Raw genomic sequence first — 7,440 nt, 5'->3', positions numbered from 1 at the left:
ATATTATCAAACACATTACATATTTGTTCTACTTTTAACAACATGAAAGTTCACAAAATCAAAAAGGTTCAAGCTAAGAATGTTAGTAGGGGTAAGAACGTTTTTTTGAGGAAATAATTTTAATTTTAAATGTCAACCAGAATTATTTAACAAAGTAGTAAAGCCAATATGACTGTACGGGTGTGAAGTCTGAGAATGGATAACACGTTTGTTATAGAACGTGTTCATCTTAATTTGCGTAAACTATTTCTTTAACTTTATGCTAGTCTATACACATCTACTTCTGACTTCTTGATATATATGTCATATGGTCCTTTCTGACATTTTTTTAATCAAATTTCAAACTATATATAATTGTTAAAACCTTGTAACCGGTTAAGTTAAGACACTTCCTGTTAATCTACACACTCTTAGTGATATTTAATTATTCAAAACATTTAAATTTCTAAACCTTCTTTGATATTCTATATCACAACATCCGTCTGTTCAAAACTAAATGTGCAAATATTACCAATAACTTTTACATGCCTAGCATCTCATTTGTAACTTCGTGTTGCCTCCAATTTACATTTGTATTTACATTTTATATTATGTTTGTTTGTATATTATTGTTCTTTGTTTTACGAACATAAATGTATAAATATATATGTACATATTCCAAGATATAACAATTGGAAAATCAAAAAAAAAAAACACGTGTCTGACTTTGTATGTTTATTAAATAAAATACGATATCCAGTAAAGCATATATTTGTTTATTTTGGTTGATGTTCAAGAGTGGTGCTCATGTCTCAATGTGAAGCAAAACAGACTAGATAACTATAAAGCAATATCTAATTTTATTTCCCTTATTTATAAACTGCAGAATCTTCATTTAGCTGTTTGCATTAAACATATACAATACTGTGGATTAGAGTTTGAATAATATTTTTTTTAGATATTTGGATGATTGATTGATTGATTGTTGGTTGCTTAACGTCCAGTGGCAAATATTTCATGCATATTCAGGACGAGAACAAGTTTACAATAAATACAATAGGTAGGTTGATACAATAGAGGCCATCTGGGTTGATGGTCGGAGAAATTTCGACTGCCACCGGAAAAGGAGGGTATATTGGATAGGGACAGACATTTTGCCTTGCAACAGGCCACCTACGGACCCCTCAAAGAGTTGTTGCAAGGGTTCTTAACGTGCAAAGAGCGTGACACTCTCTTGACACGAGGCATCGAATTTAACGTCCCCCTTCTTCCTTTTCATTTCCTATCGTTAATTATCCATTTTTAGATGGTGAAGTTCCCTTGTCACCATCTTACGGTGTTTATATATCTTTACTTGTACGGTTCGCTCGTGTATGTAACAATGTTTTAGATTTTAACGAGAGAAATTTATGTTTTACTGAAAAATTATTACACCAGGGTTTTTCGACACCACAAACTTGTCAAAAACATTTACTTAAATGTATCATCGGTATAAGGACATCATTTGTAAATATAGCTCAACATGAGGACGTCTCATACGTTCAAGTATTTTTCGTCCAATTTTTTATGGAAATATTCTTTATAAAGCACAAAAATGTCAGTATTCACCTTAGAAACTAAAAAAAACTTTAACATGTTTAAGTAGACTTATTAAGAAGGGATACAGGTACGATATTGTTGTCAGGTCATTAAAGATAGCATATTTTGGCGTTAATATTGATTCACATATAGGGTCGGAACTTAACACATTTATTCAAAAAACAGTTATTGGCATGACTCGGTTATGTTCTTCTCATATATGTTATGATGGTATGATACTAAACCCCTAACGGAAATGATTGTTCCTGAAATTCATATGATAGAATCTTAATATTTAAATCAGTGTAAATGAATCCTGGAGCTGGCTTGTCAGTTAACTGCTATTAGTCTGTTGTTGTTTATGTATTATTATCATTTTGTATTTTCTTTGGTTGCATCTTCTATCATCAGACTCGGACTTATCTCAAACTGAATTTTGATGTGCGTATTGTTATGCGTTTACTTTTTTACATTGGCTAGAGGTATAAAGGGGGGTTGAGATCTCATAAAAATGTTTAACCCCGCCGCATTTTTGCGCCTGTCCTAAGTCACTAGCTTCTGGCCTTTATAAGTCTTGTATTATTTTTAATTCTAGTTTTTTGTGTACAATTTGGAGTTTAGTATGGCATTCATTATCACTGAACTAGTATATATTTGTTTAGGGGTAAACCGAAGGACGCCTCCGGGTGCGGGAATTTTTCGCTACATTGAAGACCTTTTGATGACCTTCTGTTGTTGTCTTTTTATGGTCGGGTTGTTGTCTCTTTGACACATTCCCAATTTGCATTCACAATTTTATTTTGATTGAACATTCCTTAATCATTAAAATTAATACTCAAAAAATAAATAGATTACCTTAGTAGTATATAGCAAAACTTTTTGAAGTTTGGGTCCTCTATGCTCTTCAACTTTGTATTTAGTATGGCTTTATAACTGATTTGATATGAGGGTCACTAATAAGTCTTATGTAGACGAAACGCGCGTCTTTCGTTTTAAATTATAATCCTGGTACTTTTGATTGATTGTTTGTTTGGTTGCTATACGCCGCATTAGCAAGGCTATATCGCGGCGAGAGCTAATTCGAATATTTTTGAAATTTAAAGCATATTTTTAAAATAAGACAAAAAGTCCTTCAATATACTAAAATTCTAGATTAAAGCAAATTGATTATTTACAAATAATTACATTAGATGTAAGTTTCATTATAATACGTTATTCTGATTGGCTAACTGCACATTATGTTATTCCGTAAACAATTGCATCAGACAATAACATTTATCATAGATATAGGAAGATGTGGTGTGAGTGCCAATGAGACAACTCTCCATCCAAATAACAATTTAAAAATTAAACCATTATAGGTTAAAGTAAGGCCTTCAACACGGAGCCTTGGCTCACACCGAACAACAAGCTATAAAGGGCCCCAAAATTACTAGTGTAAAACCATTCAAACGGGAAAACCAACGGTCTAATCTATATAAACAAAACGAGAAACGAGAAACACGTATATATTACATAAACAAACGACAACTACTGTACATCAGATTCCTGACTTAGGACAGGTGCAAACATTTGCAGCGGGATTAAACGTTTTAATGGGCCCAAACCTTCTCCCTTTTTCTGAAACAATAGCATAACATCACAACATAGAAAAACATACGATAAAATATCAATTGGCAGACTTAACTCAATCAAAAAACGTATGATTACACAATGAACGAATAAATTTGATCTGCGATATCTGAATACAAATGCACAGTTAATTAAATATGCATGATGACATGAGGTACCACAATAAAGTGCACAGGTGAATTAAATAAAACTGGATAAAAATCGTGTGTTCATGGTCCTAGCTAAAAAATGTAATTACTAGTATAAGTATTGAATGCTTCTTTTTGTAACTTTATAGGGTTGTAAAAGCGTTGACCGTGCGTACATTTTTAGAATGAAGCGCTTCCGCGCTTCATACAAAATGTACTTCCCAATTTTTAGGGGTAGAGGGTCTTGCATAACTGACCAATATTTGGCAAATATGATATAAAAGAGGCTTATGACTTTATGTTTTACGCCTTGATTGTTTTCGACTGTATAATTATCGAACTAAAAGCAAATATTTTCTTTGGATTTGATAACGTAGAAAATCCTTTGATAGTTTCCTCAATGCTATTCAACTTCGTACTTTATTTGGCCTTTTTAACCCTTATTAATTCGAGCGTCACTGACGAAACGCGCGTTTGGCGTATATACAAAATTTAGTCCTGCTATCTATGATGAGTTTATTTACATTTTTATATAATTAGAATTTATGTTATTTCGTTATTTACATGTGTGTATTGCAAAAGTTAAAGGGGCATATTACTAGGTACACATGTTTAGCTGTGAATTATCTTACTCAGAAATATGCAATTTAGTTGAAGTTTGCTTGGATATAATCCTCATGTAAATAAAATAAAACAGTTATTAATATTCCAAAAAGAGAGCGTCTGAATTGTAATTATTAAGTGTTTTTTTGTTTTTGTCATTGATTCTCTTTTTTCCCTGCAAAACATTGTTAGTGACAATCAAAAATATAAGCTATCAATGATATGCAAATGCGTTACTCAGGAAATATTTTTACTAACGATAATATATGGAATTACAATTTTGTTGAATATGATTCTTTTGTTTGAAAAAGATACCAGAGAAGATTTGAATATGATATAATATTGGCACAATAAACGTTAAGTAAAGACGCATTTTGATTTGAAATTTGAATGCCTTTGAGGACGGTCAATGGTCAACCGCATATAATAAATCAAAACAAAGCATGGTACTGTTCAGAAACACCGCATCAGGTTAAATCTGAACAAACAGAAGCGTCGGTTTGTAATCTAAAGGAGGTAAAATGATGAAATGTTATGAAATGCATCACTAAAATAATATCGAAACTCAATATGCACTTGTTTCAGTGACGATCGTTATCATGGTTATCATGAAAATGGGTGTAATAATGCGAAGTTATAAAAATAAAAAAAAGTAATAAATAAACTAGTTAACATAAAACGAACAGGGGGCCGGTGAACAAAATAGTTATTTTTGATAATATTGTTTCGATAACATTTCGATTTCAGATATTTTCGACTATATGAATTTGTACAAAATAAAAGGATTCTTAATTTTTGACCAAAAGCATTTGATAAGATTCAACATAAATTTCCTGTAAAGTTTTAAAGAAAATAAACCTTCCAGCAAAATTAATTAGATTGATTAAGATACTATATAATGATATGAAAGTATAATTCAAGTCGAAAGTCCAAAACATATAAATGACTGCTTTAGAACAGAAAAATTATGATAACACTTTTGTCTTAAAGGAATTAAACTTAAGAAATAATTCATGGGGGCTTGAATATATCGTGATTTTACCACGGGTTGGCCCTTTATGAGAAATATTTTACCCTGAGCGATAGCGAGGGGTTAAATATCGGCATAAAGGAACAACCCGTGGTAAAATCTAGATATATTCAAGCCCCCATGAATTATTTCGATTCTAATAGGACAAATACGGCAATTCTTTTGAATCGAAGAGCTCTAGGTTGAGGCAAATATTTGCCGTTCCCACAAATTAACGCACTTTTAGATTGGCATACAAGAACAGAGCAAACAGAACAAGTGACATGTTCAAACTATTTACAATAACGTATTTAGATAGATTTGGATGAATTTTAATGATAATTTACTTATAAGTCTTCTATGTATTAAAATATGGGCTAATACCACATTTTAGCATCGTTTGTTTACGTTTCCTTGTTGTGAAGATTTTCGGTATCAGAAGCGTGTATTTTCCCGTAAAATGCTTAAATTATTACGTCATCATTCTATGACGACGGGTAATTCATTCATAAAGAAAACATATGACGTGGGAGTACGATCGGAACAGCCAATGCAATATATTCATATTATATCATGGGTGTGTACTCAAAGCGTTTGAAGGACGTCATGTTAGAATGTTATTTAATATATAATGGGAACTATTTATATGTTTAGTCAGTTTATTAATTAGTTCAATTCAGGTGGTTCAATTGATACTATTAACACTTCATTTCATAGAAATAGAGATTTATACTTAGATTAAAATAATTGAACTTAGTAAAGTATGATACTTATTTATTACAATTTGTATGTATATTGTTATATTGTTATATGTTTTTCAATGAAATATTCTTCTTATTCAGAGCATAAAAATAAAAAGTTATAAGTCCTTCTTTGTAAGAAAACCTGACATCATCGAACCGTCAGTACCAAGGTAAAGACCTAAAGTCACTGACCCATTACACCAAGAATTAATAAACATAGAAAGATCTTCAGAAACAACAACTTCAGACACCAACGCAAGAGAAAGAGAAGAAATGGCAGTCTATCTTGGAGCCAGTATTAAAATGGTTACGCAAACTCACACTTCCAAAGGGTGACCAAGGCTACTGTGAATGGTGCATAGATAAAAAGAAATCTAACTATGTTGCCAATGGTTGTACTAACATACAACGTAGTACTTGGGGTCGTCATGAAAATAACCCCAATCACAAGATGGTCGCACTAGCAAAAGAGTCGAGTAAACAACAGTCTACACACTAGAATAGACTACTGATGTCAACACTACTCGTCCATGCAAAGAGACTTAACTTCGAACTATGTTTTTTTGTAATAAAGGCTAACTTATACATGCACTCACATACAGAACTACTTAATCTACAGAGTTATTGGTTCTCCATATCTACTAGATACTACAGAGTACTACACAAGTCACCAATCACAAACCGAATTCTTAGACTATGATTTCAGTGATTCACATCTGATCAAATAATAAAGTCATAAATACAGTATTATCAAATGTTAAAATAAATATCGGACCAATTTTCAAAAACAATATAAAACAATTCCAACACTTTATTTCAACTATTTGTCTATTAATAACTATTGATTAAAGATTATCTAAAAAAATCATTTATATCTTGTTATATTCCAACTCAAATATAATGTGCATTTATTTGCCTTTTTGTAGAAACATTTTCACTTGTTTTATTAAACCGGTATGTCTTTCAAGATTTCAGTTAAACATATTAAGTGAGTAATTTGCCTGTATGAAGAGAGTTCTGTGTTATTCATATATATAACATGTGATGAAAAAAGTGCACACATAGTTATCAATTGGAACAGGCCTATATATATAACTGTATTCTCAAGTCGCTGGTTTCGTCTTCAGGTTTACGACGGAATGAGCAATCGTATAAGTACGACATTCAATCGTTATCTTAAACTTTTCGCATACTAAAAGATGATATTCAAGATTTTAGCTTAGAACCAGAGGTGATTATATACTTGTAGTCCCAAATATATTTATATACATTGAAAACACTTTTTTTATTTCAAAGTTGCGTACACATGGAATTGTAAGTTAAAACTGCGGGACAACCGCCAATAACAAATAAATCTTGCTCAGTGAGGCTTTGAACAATCAAACCTTTAAAAGTTTTAAAGTGTAAACTGTTTCACTGTGCATTAATATTGTCGATTTTGGAGTACTTGTTTAATAAAATGATGAAAGGTCACGGACAACACAATATAAAGTACTTGCAAATTCCTTGTTGTCTCTATCAGAAAATATCAACAACATATGGTATGAATACCCAGTGTAGAAACAGAGGCATTTTTGTAAAGTATATTTTCCAATAGCTAGGATAAAGTTGCCAATTTCTTGAAAATAAAGTGTACTCACAAAATAGTCTTGAATTTCTTCAGCGGTAAAATTGTCTTCAATTAATGCCTGATTGTCAGTAGAAGTTTGGGTGTTTTCAGCTTTGTTACGTCATTCCAACAAGAAAGTCCTTCTCAGAATAGATGTTA

The sequence above is a fragment of the Mytilus trossulus genome, chromosome 5 (assembly GCF_036588685.1).
Source record: "Mytilus trossulus isolate FHL-02 chromosome 5, PNRI_Mtr1.1.1.hap1, whole genome shotgun sequence".
NCBI lineage: Eukaryota > Metazoa > Mollusca > Bivalvia > Mytilida > Mytilidae > Mytilus > Mytilus trossulus.
This window is presented reverse-complemented; position numbering follows the sequence as displayed.